Below are 22,713 nucleotides of genomic sequence, written 5' to 3' on the forward strand. Positions count from 1 at the left end.
ATGAGTTCAATACCTTTAAAAAGTGCTTTTAAAGGTTTATTATTGAATCTCTTCATGCCACATTTTCAGTTTTATTTAAGTTTCTATCTTACGTATACTATAGTTCTTAGGGTCCTAACTCTATGTTGTTTCTAAATAATTGTTTAATTTTTTAAAATTTATATTTCATCCATTATATTGTCTAAGAATTCTTACTGGGAAATAAAATATAGCACTGAGAAAAGACTCAGATCAAAACAAAATACAATAGTCAATTCTTGATAGCCCAAAGCAAACTTAGGCAAATTTAGTGCTTCCTTGTACCCTTGGGCCAGTCACTGAATATCTTTCCTTATTACCTCTTTGGGTAATGAAGCACATCAATTGTGCTGTTTCTAATAAGCTTTACTACATGGAGTGAAAAAGAACCATGCCATCTGTTATTTCTACTAGAACTGGAAAGAAGTTGAAACCAACACTTGAATAACTGTACCAAGAGGCCTGAGGAAGACTGTAGCCAGTCCCAGGCTTTAAGCAAGAAATAATTAACCTCAAACTATATGGCTGCATCTAGCCTACAGATAAAATTGTTTCTCACCATTTTGACCCTACTACTCCAGCTTCTTACTTAAAATCAGTCTCATTAAATACTTAAACATGTGAATTCTGAAGCATATAAAAATAGGATTTTTTGGTTACACTTAATTTAAAAGTTTACAATCTCTAATTCTTTTTAGGTGGTCTTAAGATATTTGGAAACTTTAACTGCATGTCATCAGCAAATCAATCAATTTCACAAATGTCAAAAGAGCAACCAGAAGGCAGGCATCATCTCAGATTTGTGGCTTTCTTATCCAATCACTCTCAAGTAACCAATATTAAAAAAACTGACTTAGGCTAAGATAATCCTAGTAAAGGGAAAGAGATAGTCATTCACTGAATTCAGATCACTAAACAATGTTTTTCACAGAAAAAGAAATGTCTACTACAGAGCTATGGCAAAGCCCAGAAATCCAAATGTTTGTGAATTTTATGGAAACTGCCTAGCAATTAGTTCAATTCTTCACTGCAATTTATTTAAGCTTTGCCACTAAGATTTAATATATAATAAAATAAATTTCCATTCAATTTTCCTCTCCTTTCCTCACCTCCAATATTCTTAGGAATGAACCATATTTATTAATTATAATAAGGTACCATTTCTCAAGCCTGGAAGCCGCAGCATTGTATTTCCCAGATTTATTCAAAAGTATAATCAGATTACAATAAACTTGACATAATATATTTTAGCAGTTTATAGATACTAATATTTTCTAAATCTGAAGACTTCCTCACTTTTAAAAAGGAAAACAATTTTTTATTTTTATTTTTTTCCTTGTAATTAAGGTTGGTTCTCACTCAAAAAAGGAAAACAATTTTCTTCCTGTTAATTTGTCGAGTCAGTAGCAAAAATAAAGTCTAGTATTTACTGAACGTACATTATCTGCAATGCACTGTGTAATAAACTTAACAGCCACTACAGCTTTAAAGATATTCTATAATCTCAGAATATCTAAAAACATTGGTAAACCTCATGTAAGAAAAAAAGGCATATAAAAGGAAGGAACTCACAACCTTTCCTACTGATTTAACAATACATTTTTGTTTTGATTAAAGATTCTCCATTATAAATAATGTCTATCCCCATAAAATCCAATACTGAGATTACAGGGTAAAATCAAATCCTAAATGTACTGCAAAAAGATGTATATTTGATTATAATGCTACATGATGTCATGCATCCAGGAGAACTGAAGCATTATGGTCTCTTAGGGATAAAACTGCCTCTTGGTCATAGATTTAGGTGACACAGCATGTGATCCATTGTCTCTAAACAAAAAATGTGTGCAGCTGCATTTTCTAGTCAAGGGGGATGGGAGTGCAGAATACAAAAGGGTCAAAGATCTGTCTCGTGGAGAAATTGCTTCTCAAATGAGAGTAAAAAATGAAATAAAAGTGAGTGGGGGGAAAACCTTTCTCCAACTCATACTAAAAGCAGATACCCTTAAAACTAAAACAGAAGAAAAAAAAATATGTGTGGCAACCTTCCACTGAATTCACTTTTCTCTTATACTAACTTGCCCAGATTCAATTTGTAAACCATGTGTTTAGATGCCACTTCTATTTAAATATTAATAATTTTCTGTCAATTGTACATAGTATATAGACTTCCTCTACACAATGTTGCAGTATTTGTCTCAAAAAGAAAAGTGTAGTCATTCGTCCCTTTCTTGGGGAAGTTAAAATGAACCAATAACCTACAAACCTGATATTTTCTGCATAAAGACCAAATACATTAAAATGAGTCCCTAGCACATAATCCTCCTCCCTTTCACAGAAACGTGGATTTCAAAAAGCAGTACCACAAAAGATCTAAATTGAGTGAAAACTGTTTTAAGAAAAATGGTTATTTTTAATAAATGTTAAAAAAATTGGTGACTAAATTCATAAACTTCTATCATCTCAAACATAGCACTTATATACCCTACATGTTACTAAATATGACAAAAAAGAACCACTACTAGCTCTTAGAGTAAATCTGACTTAGAAAACCCATCTACTTAAACTTCAGGATTGCTATCAATGCCACATCTAAACACAACTAAGTTAAAAGCAGAAAAAAACTGACAGCACAGAAATCAAAGAACAAAAATATAAGGAGAAAAATATACTTACCATCTAGAATCAGAAGTAATATCACCTGTACTATAAATCATACAGTGACCAATCATTAGCCAACCAGCACTTTGGTTTTTTGACAGACTTGTACAGTCAGCCCTCTGCATCTGTGGGTTCTGTATCCATGGATTCAACCAACTGCACATCAGAAATATTTGAGGGGAAAAAAAGGTTGGTTGTGTCTGTAACGAACAGATATAGACTTTTTTTTCTTGTCATTATTCCCTAAACAATACAGTATAACAACTATTTATGTAGAATTTACATTGTATTAGGTATTATAAGTAATCTAGAGACTTAAAGTACAGTATATGGAAGGAAGTGGGTAGGTTATATGCAAATACTACACCAGGTAATACAAGAAACTTGAGCATCTGTGGATTTTGCTATCTTCAGGAGGTCCCAGAATCAATCCCCCATGATATCAAGGGATGACTACATTGCATTTGAAAAACAACACTGAAAGGAACAAAGTTATAGAAACCTAAAAAGTCAACAGATCTAATGTCCTAAAGGACAAATTTGATTGGCATTTGAATATAAACAAGCGGTCTTGTCATCAAAATTTGTTTATGTATAATATTTCAATGCCTTGAATATAAGTCATAGTCATGCATTAAATCATCTATAGCCAATTGAATTGCTCCACTGAAAAGAAGCATCTTTTAAAAGTATATTCATGATCAGAAATAAATCTAATAAATGCAGACAATATCTTACTAACAGCCCTAATGTCAAATTTGGAAAGCAAGAATAAAACTTAGGACTCTATACTGATTGGTTTAATATATTGATTTTACATGTAATTCTAAAAACAAAACAAAAATATAATTAACACAAAATTAAGTTGATTTTAAATAGGGTTACATTAACCTCATATGTACCCTGACTTAAAAATATATTTATGCTAAAAAATTATTAAAGATATTCATGTTATTAAAGACTATCTCCAGCTGGGCACGGTGGCTCACACCTGTAATACCAGCACAGCACTTCGGGAGGCCAAGGCAGGTGGATCACCTGAGATGGGGAGTTCGAGACCAGCCTGACCAACATGAGAAACCCCGTCTCTACTAAAAATACAAAATTAAGTGTGGTGGCGCATGCCTGTAATCCCAGCTACTTGGGAAGCTGAGGCAGGAGAATTGCTTGAATCCAGCAGGCAGAGTTTGCAGTGAGCCAAGATCACGCCATTGCACTCTAGCCTGGGCAACAAGAATGAAACTCCGTCTCAAAAAAAAAAAAAAAAAGACTATATCCAGATCATTTTAGAAAGTAATACTTTCGGCCGGGCGCGGTGGCTCAGGCCTGTAATCCCAGCACTTTGGGAGGCCGAGACGGGCGGATCACGAGGTCAGGAGATCGAGACCATCCTGGCTAACATGGTGAAACCCCGTCTCTACTAAAAAAATACACAAAAAACTAGCCGGGCGAGGTGGCGGGTGCCTGTAGTCCCAGCTACTCGGGAGGCTGAGGCAGGAGAATGGCGTAAACCCGGGAGGCGGAGCTTGCAGTGAGCTGAGATCCGGCCACTGCACTCCAGCCTGGGTGACAGAGCAAGACTCCGTCTCAAAAAAAAAAAAAAAAAAAAAAAAAAAAAAAAAAAGAAAGTAATACTTTCTAAAATAAATGTTTCTAAATAAACTTACATGGAATGGAATATAATCTAAATTCTAAAAAGCCATTATCAACTGCAGCTACATATAGCTAAGTAGTCTAGTGGTCACTACTAAGCAGACATGGTTAGCAAGTGAGTGGATGTTAGTTCTATTTGCTACTATAAATACTGGAAAATAAAATGACTATATTTTTTTCTTTTTGGAGACAGATTAATGTTTGCAGTATTTTGTTTTGCTTTGTTTTTTTTTTTTTTTTTTTTTTTTAAAAAAAAAAAACCTGTTGAGTTTGAGATGTTCGTGAGATATCCAAGTAGGACAGGCATTTGGGATATACATGATCTAAAGTTCAGGAAAGAGGTCTGGTCTGGAGATAACTTTTGGAGTCAATAAATCTGAAATATCTCTCAAATCTGTCCACTTTTCTCCATTTTCACTGTCACAACTATAGCCTAGGCCAACATTATCTTTCATCCAGACCACTGCAAAGGTAGTATAGGTTGAATACTCCTTATCAGAAATTCTTGAGACCAGAATGCTTTGGATTTGGGATTTTTGGGGACTTTGGAATATTTATTTGTATATGCATGATGAGATACTTTACAGATGAGACCTGAGTCTAAACATAATATTCATTTGTTTCATATATATCTTATACAAACAGCCTGAAGGTAATTTTATTCTTCCCTTAGAGATGCTGAATAAGCCATGTGTTGGTTTGAATAAACCATGCACCTGCATTTTGACTACAAACCATCACATTAGGTCAGGGGTGGAATCTTCCACTTGTGGCATCATGTTGGCACTCAAAAAACTTCAGATTTTGGAGCATTTCAGATTTTGGATTTTTGCATTAGTGATGCTCAACCAGTATACATGAATGGAAACCCCTATGGTGTGTTCTGCACCACACACAGTAGCTCCTACAGTATCTTCCTAAATTAAGTCTCCCTACACTTATGCCAGACTCTCTCTTAATTTGTTCTCTGTAATATAGCTAATGTAATACTGCAGAATGCAAATCTAGCAATGTCCCTTTCCCGCTTAATCCATCAAGGGGACCCTTAGGTCAAAATCCTTAACCTTGTATACAAGACCCTGCGTATTTTAGCCATGCTCTAACCTTTCAGGACACATTTTTTGCCACCCTTTTCCTTGTTCTTTTCATTTCAGATATCTGAATACACCATGCTTTCTCCTCTCTCAGAGCCTATACACATCCTACTCCTGCCTGGAACACTCTTCATTCCACCTAACCCTGGCTAACTGCTATTTATTACTCGCACCTCAGCCTGGAAATCTTAGGAGAAGGTCGGGCACGGTGGCTCATGTCTGTAATCCCAGCAATCTGGGAAGCCAAGGCAGGCAGACCATTTGAGGCCAGAAGTTTGAGACTGGCCTGGCCAATATGGCAAAAACCCTATCTATACTAAAAATACAAATATTAGCTGGGCATGGTGGTGTGTGCCTCTAATCCCAGCTAGTTGGGAGGCTGAGGCATGAGAATCATCTGAACCTGGGAGACACAGGTTGCAGTGAGCCAAAATCACGCCACTGCACCCCAGCCTGGGTGACAGAGGAAGACTCCGTCTCAAAAAAAAAGAAATCTTGGGGGAAGAATTCTCTAAAATCCCAGAGTATGGAGGAGCCCCAGTTCTACTCTCCCACAGTGCTCTAACTTTTTGATAACAATTGCCACAGCTGAGATGGTTTAATACATATCTTTCTTGACTAACTGAAAGCTTGATAAGGGCAGAGCTAGTTGTCTGTTTTGTTTATTGCTCAAATATTTGTTGTCTGGCAAATCTTGGCTCTAGTTCTGCTAGTACGTAATTTTGCCATCTGTAAAATGAGATGTTAGACTTTATTATAATAATATAAATTCTAATCAAAACTGAAATTCAAATATTACTAGCTTTCCTATAGATACATACACGTGAGATCTACATTTCCCCTCTGTATCTATTCCACATACACTCACGTTATAGTCCATACATATTCACACATGTATGTGTACATTACAAATACACACACACAGAGAATGAAAGAGGTAGTACTTTCATAAATTAAACAAAACTCATTGAATGCTTATTGGTAACAGGTATTGTTGTAAATACTTTACTAGTGTTAACTCTTTTAATCTTATTCATAACAACCCTATCAAGTAGTTGCCATTATTAGTGTCTATTTTATACGCAGAAACACATACAGAGAAAGATTAAACAGTGTGCTCCAAACTGGAAGTATGGCTCTAGAGTTTACACTATTCACTACTACACTAGCCTGACATCCTGCCTAGATTGCTTTGTAAGTACCAAAGACCAAAAACAAACAAACAAGCAAAAATCAGTATGATTCAGTATCTACATCCTCAAGCTAATGCTTCTGTATTAGAAGTCAGTCCAAACTATACTAATTCTGTTCAAATACATTTCTCTACATGCTTGCTTTTGATATTCTAACCACTGGATCGTATACCTTCCCTACCATCATTCAGTCAAACCCTAATATTTAAGGTCTAGTAACAACTCCTCCACGTAATTCCCACCCCCAGCTTTTTTCTGTTAGAGTCTTTAAATCTCTCCGTGTTCGAACTGCATTTACATTTCTTCTTTTTACTGTAGTTATTTATGTTAAGAGAGCAAAAGAAACAATAGACATGAGATCACTTCATAAACACTAAAGTTATTTTATAAGATACTTAATACACACCAAGTCAAAAGTATTGTTAACCAAAGAAAGAAAATAGAAAACAATGGACTCAATATCCCTAAACAGAGTACTTCAAAAGCAAGCACAACCTGGCTCTAACTTGCTGCCAATTTGAATAGAAAGGAAAAATTATACCCAAACCATACCACATCATTAAGTTTCGTTTTAACTAATCAAAGAAGCCATTTTAATCAAACTACATGAAACAAAAAAAAATTGAAAGATGAAATATGATATTCATTAAAATATTTACTGATCCAGGCAATTTGGGAGGCCAAGGCAGGCAAATCGTTTGAGGTCAGGAGTTCAAGACCTGGCCAAAATGGCAAAACCCGTCTCTACTAAAAATACAAAAATTAGCTGGGCAAGGTGGTGGGTGCCTGTAATCCCAGCTACTTGGGAGGCTGAGGCAGGAGACTCGCTTGAACCCAGGAGGAGGAGGTTGCAGTGAGCAAGATCGTGCCACTGTACTCCAGTCTGGCTGACAGAGTGAAACTCTGTTGCAAAAATAAATAAATAAATAATTACTGAGCAATTTATCATTCACGTACAGAATACTATGCCTTATACTATGTTTTCCGTTCTACTCTGTGATCTTTTCACTTTCTAAATTTCAGGTCTCTACTTAAGAGATAGTTGATATCTGACAATAGTATAGCAAAAGAAAACTTTTAAAATATTATTTTAATTCCATCTGAACAGTATTTCAAAGTAGTAATTGAAGGAAGTCAACAGTAAATTAATTTGTATAAAAAGCACTACTAAATTTGATAGCCATATGCAAAAGAATGAAACTGGACCCATCTCTCACCACATACAAAAATTAGCTATAGAAAAGACTTAAATGTAAGACCTGAAACTATACTATAAAAATCCTAGAAGCAAACCTAGGAAAAACTCTTCCGAACACTGGCGTAAACAAAGAATTTATGACTAAGAAAACTCAAAAGCAACTGCAACAAAATCAAAAACAGACAAATGAGACTTAATCAGCTAAAAAGCTTCTGCACACAAAAGAAATAATCAATAAAGAGACAACCCACAGTGGAATGGGAGAAAATATTAGTAAACTATACACGTGACAAAGGACTAATATCCAGAACCTACAAGACAACAAGAAAAACACAACTCTATCAAAAAGCGGGCAAAGGGCATGATCAGTTACTTTTCAAGACATAAAGCAGTCAACAAACATGAAAAAAAATGCTCAACATCACTAACCATCAGAGAAATGCAAATTAAAACTATTATGAGATACTATCTTCCACCAGTCAGAAAAGCTATTTATCAAAAAGACAAAAAATAACAAAGCTGGCAAGGATGTGGAGACAGGGGGAATGAGCATACACTGTTGGTGGGAATGTAAAGTAATACAGCCATTATGAAAAACCGTATAGAGGTTCCTCAAAAACTAAAATCAGAACCACCATGACGTTTCAGGTGACAGAGAATTCTAATTACCTTAATTTGATCATTATATGTTGTAAACATGTACCAAAATATCACATGTACCCTGAAAAATATATTATAAAAAAGAAAAAAACAATATTTAAAAAATATTGATATACCAATAATAAACCTCCATTATGACTAAAGTCCACCTTATCCAATCCCTACACTTTGGGGAAAGTAAGTTCCTACTCTGTGTTCTCATAATACCCTTTAATGTATGTTTAGAAGAATATGTCTCATAATGCAATTATTTACTTACATGCATCTTATTCCTAGCACAGTATAAATGAAAGCATTCATACTTTCAAGAGATTGAATCCCAAAGTTACAACTAAAAAAAAAGAAACAGAGAATAAAATAACATCCCTATAAACAATAAAAGCAAGTCTGAAAGAGATGCTCATAGAAGAGATAAAAATGAACTACTATTTCAAAGCAAACTTAAAAAAAATTATATAAGAAATACATACATCAGATATACATAGTATTATATATATATCAAATATATCAGAATTAGAAAAGCTCAGAAGAAATGAGGTGCTCAAGAAAGAATTTAAAATAAAAGGGAAAATATCATTTCAGAAATGAAGACTTAAAGGATTACGAGAAAAAATGGATAAAATCTTAGAGAAACAGAAGGTGTAAAGAAAGAAAGCTTAATGAAAAATAAAAAAAGGAGGGGGGAGTGCAAGAATCTGCATGAGTGTGAGCATGAGCAAGAAAGCAGGCTTAACTATAGCATCTAGGGATACATACTTGAATAATAAAACCAAAAACGTAATTCATTTTCAGAAAAACCAGGACAGTGCTTACTTTTTAAAGGACAGGGTTACACAGGTGCTAGCCTTATAATTCACTAAGTTACACATTTGTTTTGTGTGGTTTTCTGCATTTGTTTCACTTTACAATAAAAAAAAAAAAGAATTTAGGAAAATAAACTGCTGCTGACATTAATTTAAAACTACCTCTAGCCCAGGCACAGCAGCTCACACCTGTAATACCGGCACTTTGGGAGACCGAGGTAGGCAGATCACCTGAGGTCAGGAGTTCGAGACCAGCCTGGCCAACACAGTGAAACCCATCTCTACTAAAAATATGAAAAAATTAGCCAGGCATGGTGGCTCATTCCTGTAGTCCCAGCTACTTCCAAGGCTGAGGCAGAATTGCCTGAACCCCAGAGGCGGAGATTGCAGTGAGCCAAGATCACATCACTGCACTCCAGGACGGACAACAAAGCAAGACTCCGTCTCAAAATAAAAAAGGAACTTACTTGCTATTATAATTATGTATAATTATTTGCTTACAGTTCTATCTCAGCCACTAGACCTGTAGTTCTCAAACTTTCAATGTTATCCCACAATAAGAAATGTATTTTTTTCATGGAGACCCACAATATATATACATATATAACTAAAACAAAAATTTCATGAAATAATACTTTTACCCTTACCATATATAATGTACTAAAATTTATTTAGATTGTTTTCTAATAAAAGCTGGTCACAATTTCATGAAATAATACTTTTACCCTTACCACATAAAATGTACTAAAATTTTTTTAGATTGTTTTTTAAGAAAAGCTGGTCACAATTTTCCACCCCAATTCAGTCACCCATTTAAGAAATACTACACTAGAATCTAAATCCTTGTTGGCAGAACTCAATACATTCATTTGTATGCTCTAGTACAGACCATAACATGTAGTGAACATTTAAATGTTTAAATCAATGAATAAATATAGTAGATGCTGTACTAGAAAACTGAAATGGTATCTTCATTGCTTTGGGGCAAGTTAAAAAAAAAAAGAAAAGTGAAACAGAAAGGCTCTCAAGTCAAATTGACCGACCATCAACCAACATACTAATGCAATCTCTGACAAATGACTGAACCTCCTTGAGTCCCAGGGAATAACACCACTTACTTAACTTGCTAAAGCAATAAAGTACCAACATTCCTGCCACAGAGTAAGCATTCTATAAATATTAGTTTCTCTCCCTACCTTGTATTCTTCCCTACTCCTTCTTAGGAACAGATCAAGATGTAAGCATCTCATCCTAACAAATACTCATTTTTTTAAAGACTTCAGATTTTAGTACAAAGATTAATGATTTTTTTTCAAGTCTGAGAGATTTGGGTAAATACCCAGTATTGCATTTACACAATTTCTCATTATCTGTTTATGAGACTATGACACTCCTTACAGCATTATTGATAATTAAATTATGGCCAGGTGCAGTGGTTCATACTTGTAATTCCAGCACTTTGGGAGGTTGAGGTGGGCAGATCACTTGAGGTTAGGAGTTCAAGACCAGCCTGGCCAACATGGTGAAACCTCATCTCTACTAAAAATACAAAAATTAGCCAGGCACAGTGGTGTATGCCTGTAGTCCCAGCTACTCGGGAAGTTGAGGCTGGAGAATTGCTTGAACCCGGGAGGCAGAGGTTGCAGTAAGCCGAGATGGAGCCACTCACTGCACTCCAACATGGGCAACAGAGCACAACTCCATCAAAAAAAAATTAAATTATATACTCATGTGTCCAGTATAATATAACCATGCCAGTACACAGCAGACACAATAAAGACTGCAGTTGTTGCTATGATTATTAATAATCGTTGTTCAATCAGCAGAGAAAGAGGTAGTATTTAAACTGAATTTTTAAGGATGGAAGGGTTGGATAAAGGCATGGTGCAGTGAAAAGGATCAGTAAAATCTTAATTATAAGAAATCTCTTCTCCTTTTTTTCCTATTTCTTCTGGTAAGGAAAAGAAAAAAACTACAAGGATATAAATGTGTCAATTTCCACAATTCTCTATCTCCAAGGTTATATACAAAAGTCAGAATAACCACACTAACCCGGTATCAATACAAAATTTGAATGTAAATATTGGCCCAATGAGGTGGCTCACGCTTAAAATCCCAGCGCTTTGGGAGGCTGAGGTAGGAGGATCCCTTGAACCCAGGAGTTTGAGAACAGCCTGGGCAACATAGTCAGACCTCCCCTCTACAAAAAAATAAATAAATAAATAAATTAGCCAGGGGTGGTGGAGCGTCCCTGTGGTCCCAGCTACTTGGTAGGTGAGGCAGGAGGATAACCTGAGCCTAAGAGGTGGAAGTTGCAGTGCACTGTGATTGTACCACTGCACTCCAGCAGGGTTGAGGAGTGTGACCTTGCCTCAAAAAAAAAAAAAAAAAAAGAATTTAAATATATAAAAATTCTGTTCAATGAGCTATACAATTTAAAGTGTATTAATGACATATTTTAGAAAGAATTTCAATTAAGAGTTCAAAGTAAGAGTGTTTTGTAGTTAACCCAGTTTACCAGAAAAATATTAACTGGAATCTTTACTTAATAAGTCTTTAATAAAATTTTATTCTCCAATAAAATTGGTATTATTTGGTTAAAAACATTCCCAAAAACATTTCCAATGTTAGGATGGCAGCACTCTTAGACTCTTCTATTAAATATGCAGTAAATTCCCTCCAAAAACGTTTATTATCACTTTGAAAACTTTAGTTAATGTTTTTTATTTCCTCAGCCTCATTTTCTTTTTCCATAAATAAATAAGCATGGCTTCTCATAGAGAGACCAGGGTCCCTGTTGTTTTCCCCATGTGTTTTCTCCAACACACCTTTCAAAAAACTTCTCAGAAAAAAAAAAGCTTTTGAGTGGCAGAAGCACCAATACCTGTAAAAATACTAGCAAGAAGGCAAGAATTTTCTTCTAACACCTGTAAACATTTTTAAGATAGGAAGATAGTTAACAGTAATTAAACTATCCCAGTGATTTAACAGTAATATATCTACTTGGGAAGAATCAAAGTAATTTTCCATTATCTGTGCTAGGAGCAAAGAGATGTCTATTTTTATGGTACATCTGTTTAACCTTTATGCTAATAGCATATATTCTAAATGTTTACTCAAGAGCTTTTATTATTTAGCCTTTTAGGGCTTTAGTAATTTTATGTTTATAAACTGTCAACGAAATCAGGACCTAAGGTGAGGAGACACATCCTATGCGATATTTAAATCAGGCAGGCTCTAGAAGAAGAGAAATGTCTCTCTTGCTCACCACTGTATTCTTAGCAACTACATACAATAGATACTAAATAAATATCTGTCCAACTTTAAATATTCGTTTATAGAAAGGAAAATTAGGTTGAGGGAAATTTAAAAATACATGAATCAAAATTAGGTTAAGGCTTTTGAGTATGGCACGTACTTAGCGACTTGCTTCCAGAAGAGTACATTGGAAGGAGGCAGGAAAGTGGGCGAAACTCCACAAAGACCTCAACCACGTGATCAAGGTAATTATCATCAGTTTTATCATGTTGTTAGTTTGTATCATTGATATGATGTGATGAGGCTGGCACTTCATCTCTGTTATCTTCCTCCTTAAAACTCATAATCCCAGTCTAATCATCAGAAAAATACCAGATAAATCTCAATTAAGAGATATTCTATAAAATGTCTGACAAGTACTTCTTTAAACTGTCATAGTCATCAAAACAAAGAAAAGTCACAGAAAGTGAAATTCTGGAACAAAAAAAAAGACATTAGGGAAAAATTAGTGAAATTGGAATAAAGTATGTAGTCTAGTTAATAGTACTGTAACAATTTTGTTTCCTTAATTGTGACAAATGTACCATTGCAATGCAGGAAATTGAACAGGAGAAACTGGGTGAGGTATACTCTGTCTACTAGCTTGCAACTTTTCTGTAACTATAAAACTATTCTAAAATAAAAAGTTTATTTAAATAGAAAAGTTAGGGTAAGGGAAATAAAGTACATATGAATCAAAATCCCTTAGAAGCAAATAATAATAAACATTCTTTTGATTCCTTTATCTTTAGTGAAAGGACAGGGATAGCATTCTCATTTATGAAATAAAATTACTAATAAAACAATACCATAAGCCGGGCGTGGTGGCTCCCGCCTATAATTCCAGCACTTTGGGAGGCTGAGGCAGGCGGACACCTGAGATCAGGAGTTGGAGACCAGCCTGGCCAACATGATGAAACTCGGTCTCTACTAAAAATACAAAAATCAGCCAAGGCGTGGTGGCGGGTGCCTGTAATCCCAGCTACTCCAGAGGCTGAGACAGGAGAATCACTTGAACCCGGGAGGTGAAGGCTGCAGTGAGCCGAGATCGTGCCACTGCACTCCAGCATTACTATAAGCATTGCACACATCTGTAGTATTAATTTTGAAGTCACATATGACCAAAGCAAAAGCTCCTTTAAATGTTAGTTTTCCAAAGCATCAATCGTTGTTCTCAACCCTTCAAAATTTTTTTTTTTGTGTGAGACGGAGTCTCGCTCCGTTGCCCACGCTGGAGTGCAGTGGCATGATCTCAGCTCACTGAAACTTCCACCTCCTAGGTTCAAGCGATTCTCCTGCCTCAGCTTCCCGAGTAGCTGGGACTACAGGCATGCCCCACAAGGTCCAGCTAATTTTTGCATTTTTGGTAGAGACAGGGTTTTGCCATGTTGGCCAGGCTGGTCTCAAACTCCTAACCTCAGGTGATCCTCCTATCTCAGCCTCCCAAAGTGCTGGGATTACAGGCACGAGTTAAGCAATTCGTTTTTCAAGAGATGGGAGTCTGGCTACATTATCCAGGCTGGAATTGAACTCCTGATCTCAGGAGATCCTCCTGCCTTAGCCTTTAAGTATTTTATGACCTCATTTACTTTTCTTTCTCAACTAAAAATTGCTTTCAGTGGTTAGCACATATACTTATTTATCAATTGTATTGTCTTTTCTGCCCTGAGGCCTAGATACCACTTCAATATCTTTATCTATTTTCTCTGATTGAGCACCATTGTTATGGGGCAATTAAAATTCCAATAAAATGGTGTTGCTATAACTTCTCTATACAGTTCTTCTTGCGCAGATTTTAAATGGTTCCTGTGGTTTAACATTCTTCAAGTAAAACTGATTCAAATAAAAACATACATTACAGAAATAATTCAAATCTACCAAAGCATTCATAAAATGAAACGATGCATTAGTAAACAAGGATTGTCCTTAAATTCAAAAATTTTCCAAACTCTCCAAAAGTTTATTTTTTATCTCCAACTCTTTGACCTTCTACTTTTATATATTCTAAAAATTATATTTCATTCTCTTAAAATCAGTTCATGTTAACATTCATATTAACTTCACATTTTTTAAAAAAAAAGCCTTAAAAAGTACACATATACACCAATCAAATCACTACTTCATCCCTAAAAAAGTATTTTCACCGGTAATTTTATTTACGTATGTTTAGATCACAATTTTTATGTAAAAAGAAAAAAAACCTGAGATATTTCTAAAACTATCAAAAAGAAATCCTCCAGATAATGCAATTATTTCTGACTACATTAGAATCTCTCATTAATGGTTTGAAATTCAAGAAATATTTTTTCCCAAAGTTGGCAAACTCCATAATGCACTATTTCTACTATTCCCCATCACTCTATGATGGTACCTAATAATGCTGAGGTTTTAAAGATGGATCATCAAAACAGAGAATGGCAAAAAACGTCAGTATACACCTTAGAAGTCCTGCAAGGTAACAGAGGTAAGTCTTAAGATTCGGATGGAACAGGTACAGGCATTAATGGCTCAGCTTCCTTCTCTTCGCCATCTAAGAAAGCACCAAGATAAATGTACAAGCAAAGCGACTGCACAGTTACAAAGCCCCTGGCTACCAGAGAAACCTCAGCCCCTAGTGCCGCTAGTGCACTCTATTACACTCAGCCGACCACGTGGCTGTCACAATCAGAAAAAAGATGTGAGAAACAGCTTCAACTAACCTGGAAATACTTAACCGCCCTCCTCCCCTCACCTAGGAGGTGGGGTGGAAGAAAGTCTGTGTCATTTCTTTGCAGCTAAAACTCTTTTCCCAGTAGGAAGAAAATGAAGTTCAGAGACTGCTGTAAAGAGACTTTAAAGCAGAAATCCAGTGCAAGAACACTGCGAGAGTGTGGCTGCTTCTGGCTCCTCAGCGAAGCAGACACCCCAACTCCGGAGAGCTGCGGTGGGAACAGAGGCATTTTGCGAAGGTGCAAAAGGGGGTGGAGTTAAGGAGGAGTGGAGGATGGAGCACGGAACACATGGACCTGGGCTGCTTTCCCCTAACTACCACCGTCCTGCCGGGTTCCACACAAGCTGCTGCTGCAGTGGGGCAAACTCGGAAGGCTGAAGGGCCTCTCCCACCGCTGACCTCTCACCTTGCCAGGAAAGAGAGGACTGAAAGGCAAAGGTAACCACGGCCCCAAAGGAGGCGGCGATCAGGAAGTGTCCATATTGCAGCACTGAAACATTAGCTCCTTCCCAAGACAGCCACCCTCGGAGGCCCCCAAGAGGCGGTGGAGGGGCAAGAGGGTGCTGGGGTCGCCCCCTCACACACACACCCAGAACCCGCCTCTGCCCACCACAACGCCTGGCCGCCCCCGGCACCTCCCCGGGCACTACTTGGCGGGGCCCACCCAGTCCCAACAGGGGCCGAACGAGGACTCCGAGCCCGGCAGGTCTCGCTCCACTTCAAGCCAGGAGAGGGGGCGTTGCAAAGGCTCCGAGGTGCTTCGGGTACTTTCCTAACAGCAGATTCCAGTCCCGAGCCGAGCTCTGAGGGTCCTCGGGGCCCCCTCCACCCCTTCCCGGAGAGACGACACCCTTCGCCGCGGTTTCCGCCGCGCGACAGCCCCTCCCGGGAGGTCATTACCTCTCAGGAAAAACTCCTAACTCCTCACAAGCCACACTCCCCTCAGTTCGACATCCCCCGGAGCCCACACACCACCCGATACGCGCGCCGGGGACAACCCCGCGCCGGCGAAAATTCCTCATGGGACAAAAATGTCCGGGCGCGTCACGGGACAGCCGCCTCCGCGCCCCACGCCTGGCGCGGGTCGCTTGCGCTGCCTCCGCGCCCCGGAGCTGCGCCGCGGGCTGAGGCGGGGAGCGCCGACCCCGGGCGGCGCCGACCCAGGAGGGCATGGCTCCGCTCGGGACTCACCGTCAGCTCGGCCGACCGGCCGGGAGGCAAGGGACCGGCCAGGGAAGACACAATATGGCAGAGCCCCGCAGCTGCTCCCTGAAGCTTCCAGCAGTCGCCTCCGGGAAGACGCGGCAACTAGCAGGCAGCAGCAGCTGCAGTGGCGGCTCCGGCAGCACCACATCCCCCTCCCGCTCGCTTCCTCCCCCTCCCTCTCCTTCCCCTTCCCCTTCCCCTTCCCCGCTGCCATGGCAACGCGGCGCCAAGGAGATTAGCCCCGCCTCTTCCTCCAGTCCCGCCTCCCGGGACCCAGAGGAAGGGGGCTCGGCCGACCGCTCCTGGTTCCCGCCCACCTCCTACCGAAGGGACGGGCCTGGGATCCGGCTGGCTGCCCGGCACGGCGGCAGGGGTGGGGGTGAAATGCAGGGCCCGGAAGGGCGGGGCTCACACGGAAAGCAGGGCGGAGGCACTGTAGGCCGGTGTGGGTTTCGGGCTGAGCAGGGCAGGGGAAAGCGGGAAAATAGAAAGGCCTCGCCTGTCCGAGGAAGGACCTATAGGAGTGCGGCGGCGGCGCGGCGCGGCCGCTGAGTGGCCGAGGAGGCGCGGGGCGGGGCTAGGTTGCCGCAGGGCAGGACGGCCCTAGTTGCCTGTGCCCCGACTGCTTAGACCGGCCTCGACACCCCAAGTTACGTGGGTTTCCGCAAGAGCCTTCCGCTATTGCCCAGGCGCTTTAGCGCTTTAGGAACGGTAAAGCATTGCTGTAACTTAAAATAGTGTTACTCTTGCTTGACTGAAATGTTCTGTGAAAACAAGTCAGTGTCTTTGCGGTAGGGAAAAAAAGACTTAGGGATCAATCAAAATTTAGTATGCATAGCATTTACAGAAGCTAAGGACTTCACATGCATTGTCATATCCACAATAATAACATAGCCTTGCCACATGAAATACAGGAGTGCCTATTTAAACCTGAATTTCATATAATTAGAGTTTTTTTTTTTTTAATATAAGTATATCCCGTTTGGGATATACTTCCTGTTTGTTTTGGTTTGTGTTACTAAATCTGAGAACCCTATCTAACTCATGGAAACTTTACAGATACTGAAACTGAGGCTTAGAAGTGGAAACTTTATAGATATGGAAACTGAGACTTAGAAAAATGACCCGTCAAATGTATGAGAAGTGGCAGCACTAAGGCTCTCGTTTGCTGCGAATATGATCCTGATAATTAAATCTCTGAGTTTCTCTACCAGTATCTTCAAAAACTAGAGTAGTGACACCTATCTCACAAAGGTGTTAAGTAGACTAAAAAAAAAGGTGTACGAAGCCTGGATACTGACTGAGCATGTTCACTGCGTGTGCAGGCTCTCAGTAGAAGGTGAGCTATGTATGAAACAAGCTACCTGCTGACAATAAAACAAGTCAGGCTGTGGGGCTGACAGCTACAGAAGAATTATGGACATCAGAATATATTTTTAAAATGTAAACATTTGATCCCGTCATTCCACAGATGGAATGCTGCTGCATTTATGTAATTTGTTTAGTCATCTACCAGTTCCATTTGTCTTTCCTTGCACTGTCCTGAAGGGCCTCACAGCTGCATTCGGAGGCCACAAGGCAAATGTACAGCGTGCTTCAATTGGAGCAGGAGTTACTGTGACTTCTGCCTTCGAAGCAATCATTGTTGCCCACTCATGTGGACATACTGAAGGAAATTCTTGGAAGGAGGGTGTAGTAGAGAGGGAGCAGGGGCAAGAACGAAGGGAGGATTGAAAGAACCACAAAGGAGCCACAGCCTCCTCACACCTCAGTCTTGTTTTATCTCTGCCAGCCATTGTTGTGGCTACTCACATAATATATCTTAATCTTCTTACAAATTATTTTACTAATATCTTACTTGATATATTGAACTTTAATTATCTTTCTCCTCATTGCTCTTACTCCATCTATTTATTTATTTGTTATTTTTATTTTTTATTTTTTTGAGACAGTCTGTCGCTCTGTTGCCCAGGCTGGAGTGCAGTGGCGCAATCTCGTCTCACTGCAACCTCCGCCACCTGGGTTCAAGCGATTCTCATGCCTCAGCCTCCGGAGTAGCTGGGATTACGGGCGTGCGCCAACATGCCCAGCTAATTTTTGTAATTTTAGTAGAGATAGGATTTCACTATGTTGGCCAGGCTGGTCTCAAACTCCTGAGCTCAGGTGATCTCCCTGTCTCAGCCTCCCAAAGTGCTGGGATTACAGGCATGAGCCACTGCACCGTGCCATCCATCTATTTAAAAATCAAGTGGCTAAGCAGTCCTCTTTAACTGTAGAAGAAACACAGAATTTGAGAGCTGGAAGATACTTCAGAGATGTATCATCCAGAAACTCAATCTATCATGAGAAAACAAATCCAGAAAAGTTACGTAATTTGTCCACGATCAAATGATGAATCTACTACACCCTCATTCTCTAAATTCCCTCTCCTAATCCTCTTACCGACTGGTTCAACCCAGAAAGTCTGGGCATATTTAAATAATCTTTGTGAGTAAGGCTGAGGTCTCAGCAAATCTGTTATGCCCTTAGTTTACAGTCCAGGGATACTTGTATACCTACAGGTTGTTCTAGAGGACTTGGAACATCTGCCAAGGAAAAGCCCTGATTAAAGATAATGACGAGTCAGAGTGAATAACTTTTCCCGGGAGTTTGCAATAGTAAAAAGGCTAGGAAACAAGAAGTGAACTCTAGGAAAAAGATGATCCTGGCTTTAAATCTCTTGTGAAGCTTACTATTCTTCTGTCTCCAAAATATTTCAAAGAAACATATTCAGTGATAAACTTTACTGGAAGACAAATGCATTAGAAAATATATTGTTTAAAATGCCCCCCATGCTTAGGCTAAAAAGTGACAGAAGCTCAAATATTTGTTTATGTTTTAAATGTATTTATCGTTGTATAATGCTACATAAATTTAATGGAAGACTTTTTGATCATGAATTGATGATTCTAAAAAAACCAGTTTGTCAATAGGGAGTCTAGACTTCAAGCCCCTTGAGGTCAAGAACCATGTTTTTCTATAATCTAATTTCTTAGAAGAGTTTCGGGTACAGTGGTGATGTTCAGTAATGTTTGTCAATAAAATAAGTAAGTAATCTCAAATTTTACGATATCAGAACTAGTGTATAATATTCCTAAATACTGGTCTGCCACTTGGGCTAAAAGGTTAGAATTATGAATAAAAGTCTAATTTTTTTTTTCCTGAAGGATTGTTTTCAATGCATTTTTTAAAAGCAACTAGCTGTATTTAATGATGTCTACGTTTTTGTAATCCTTAGGTATTAACAGCAATTTGGATGAATCTTCAACAAAATATGAAAGATGTCAGCTTGAAGCCACGAGAAAGCTAAAAAGTTAATGAGGAATTACCAGGCCATGATCTGGAGAATGATGGAGGTCCATTCCATAGAGGGCTGCTGAGAGGATGAGCAGGAATGGAGGACAGAGATTTGAGTTCAGGGCATACTAAGGGAGAAAGAGGTGAACTCTGTTGAAGGCCCCTTGCTTTGGACTAGGAATTCAAAGGGCTCCATCATAAAAGTAAAAGGTCTGTAGCTCGTTTTCAGATCACCTCAACCTTGAAACTGGATTAGGATAATTCCTTTGAGCTCATGCCCACAAGCACTTGGCAGAAGCAAACTAAAATCCTTTCCAGAGTAAAATAATATCATTCTAGGCCTCAAATAATTTCTACGATAATATTGAAACCACAATGCCTTGTACACAATTTTTTAAAGTCAGTTACATAAGGAAATAAGAAAAATATAGCAGAAACAACAGAGAACAAAGACAGACCCAAAAGGGGTCGGATAGTGAAATTATCAGATACAGATTTAAAAATAACAATGCCTACTATGTTCAAATAAATCAAACACAAGATTAAATATTTAGGGCAGACAACTAGAAACTTGAAAAAAGGGCCAGAGGAAAATTTTGGAACAAAAATTACTAATTACTAACTGAAAATAAAGACTCAATGATGGGTATAAGAGCATATTAGGCACAGATAAAGATAGAATTAGTGAACTAGAAGGTAAGTCAGAAGAAAATATTCAGAATGAAGCACAGAAAGGAAAAAAGATGGAAAATGTAGAACACATAGAAGATATAGTAAGGAAGTTTCATATGAACATAAATGACATTCCAAAAGGAAAGGAAAAGGTATTCAGCCTAAATAATATTTGAACCAGTGAATCTCCATCAGGATATTTTTTTAATCCACACAGCGGATATATAGACACATCATGAAAAAATTGCTAAAATCTGAAGACCAAAAGAAAAATCTTTAAGAGCAGCCAGAGAAAAGAGAGGACTTAAAAAAAAAAAAAAGAAAATTAGACTTGCAGTTGACTTTTTAACAGAAATAGCTGAAGCCAGAAAATGATGGAATGATAACTTTAAAGGGCTGAAACAAATATTTTTTAAGAAAGAAAGTAAAATTAAGGAATTTCCAAAGGAGCAAAACAGCATTCACAGTGGCATTCCATAGGCAGGAAGTAAATGATCCCAGCTAGAGTTAACATAATCAGATCATCAAAGACTTCAGATGCAGGAATTATCAGAAACAGAATATGAACTTAAAGAAAGAAAAAATAAGTAAAGAACAGTAGTATAAAGAATGACTGGCCGGGCGCAGTGGCTCACACATGTAATCCCAGCACTTTGGGAGCCTGAGGCAGGTGGATCACTTGAGGTCAGGAGTTTGAGACCAGCCTAGCTAACATGGCGAAACCCCATCTCTACTAAAAATGCAAAAAAGTTAGGCAAATGTGGTTTCACCCACCTGTAGTCCCAGCTACTCAGGAGGATGAGGCATGAGAATCACTTGAACCAGGACATGGAGGTTGCAGTGAGCCGAGATGGCGCCACTGTACTCCAGCCTGGGCAACATAGCAAGACCTCTCCAAAAAAAAAAAAAAAAAAAACTTAGTAACTTAAAATCAAAACCATGTTATTATTTTTCCAGATTCTATGGGTCAGAAATTTCAACAGGGCATAATGGAGAAGGGTCTTTCTTCTCTGGGTGATGTCCACTGGGGCTGAAATGTTCTAGATAGCTTCTTTACTTCTTTGTCTAGCACCTAGCTAGGATGGCTCCAATGGCCAGGGGTTAGAACAGCTTGACTGATATCATATATGTGGGGCCTTGGTTGTCACAATTGATTGGGTTCTTTCATTTTTCTACAAGTAGTTCTAGGACTTCTTTTCCACATGGCAAATCCATGTAGCCTCTCCAGAAAGATAGCAGACTTCTTACATGCAAGCTCAGAGTTCCCAAGAAGATTAGGCTTGGAACTAACACACTGTCACTTCTGTTACATTCTATCAGATAAAGGAAATAACAGGCCTGGAGTCAGGAGGAAACTACATAAGGGTGTAAATACTGGAAAGTGGGATGAACCTGGGGCCACCAATTGACGTAACCAACTACCACAGATTGTCAAACTGGGCAAAAATAAAAACCCAACCACATGCTGTTTACAAGGGACATAATCTAGAATATAAAAATACTGAAAGTTTAAAAGTAAAAAATAGGAAAAAAGTAAACCATGCAAAATTACCAAAAGGACGCTAGAATAGCTAAATTAAGTAGATATTAAGACAAGAAGTGCTGGGGCCGAGCACGCTGGCTCACACCTGTAGTCCCAGCACTTGGGAGGCAGAGGGAGGCGGATCACAAGGTCCGCAGATCATGAGGTCAGGAGATCAAGACCATCCTGGCTAACACGGTGAAACTCCGTCTCTACTGAAAAATACAAAAAAATTAACCGGGTGTGGTGGTGGGCACCTGTAGTCCCAGCTATTTGGGAGGCTGAGGCAGTAGAATGGCGTGAACCTGGGAGGCAGAGCTTGCAGTGAGCAGAGATCATGCCACTGCACTCCAGCCTTGGTGACAGAGTGAGACTCGGTCTCAAAAAAAAAAAAAAAAGTACTGCTGGAGTGAAAGGGAGACTTCATAATAATGAAGACTTAATTTGCCAGGAGGATAAAAATATTGTAAATTTGTATTCCTTCAATAACATAGCCTCAAAGTATATAAAGCAAAAATTACAGAACTATAAGGAATAAAAAATCCAGAATTTTAGGAGGAGATGTTATCATACTCAGTTACTGATAAAACAGGCAGACAAAAAATTCAGTGACTGTAGGTCTGAACAACGCTATTAGCAAAGTTAAGTATAAGGACATATGGAATACTTTTCTTTAGTCCTTTACATATG

The 22,713-nt window shown here is 38.7% G+C and overlaps 1 protein-coding gene across 6 annotated transcripts in view; it reads right to left on the reverse strand.

Moving 5' to 3' along the window:
• FOXN2 (forkhead box N2) overlaps window positions 1-16,664 on the reverse strand; it is a 72,886-nt gene extending 56,222 nt beyond the window's left edge. For 3 of the 6 annotated variants that reach the window (XM_030921625.1, XM_030921627.1, XM_030921626.1), the window contains exons 1-2: window positions 16,479-16,649; window positions 2,695-2,835 (exon numbers count right to left, since the gene is read on the reverse strand). The gene's annotated coding sequence lies outside the window, so the exon portion shown is untranslated. Of the gene's footprint in view, window positions 1-2,694; window positions 2,836-8,736; window positions 8,809-12,698; window positions 12,892-16,478 lie in introns of those variants that run through there. The other 3 variants (XM_030921629.1, XM_030921628.1, XM_030921624.1) reach the window with 3 other exon arrangements.
• Window positions 16,665-22,713: the final 6,049 nt, after the last annotated feature.

This window comes from Rhinopithecus roxellana, chromosome 17 (genome assembly GCF_007565055.1).
Source record: "Rhinopithecus roxellana isolate Shanxi Qingling chromosome 17, ASM756505v1, whole genome shotgun sequence".
Taxonomy (NCBI): domain Eukaryota; kingdom Metazoa; phylum Chordata; class Mammalia; order Primates; family Cercopithecidae; genus Rhinopithecus; species Rhinopithecus roxellana.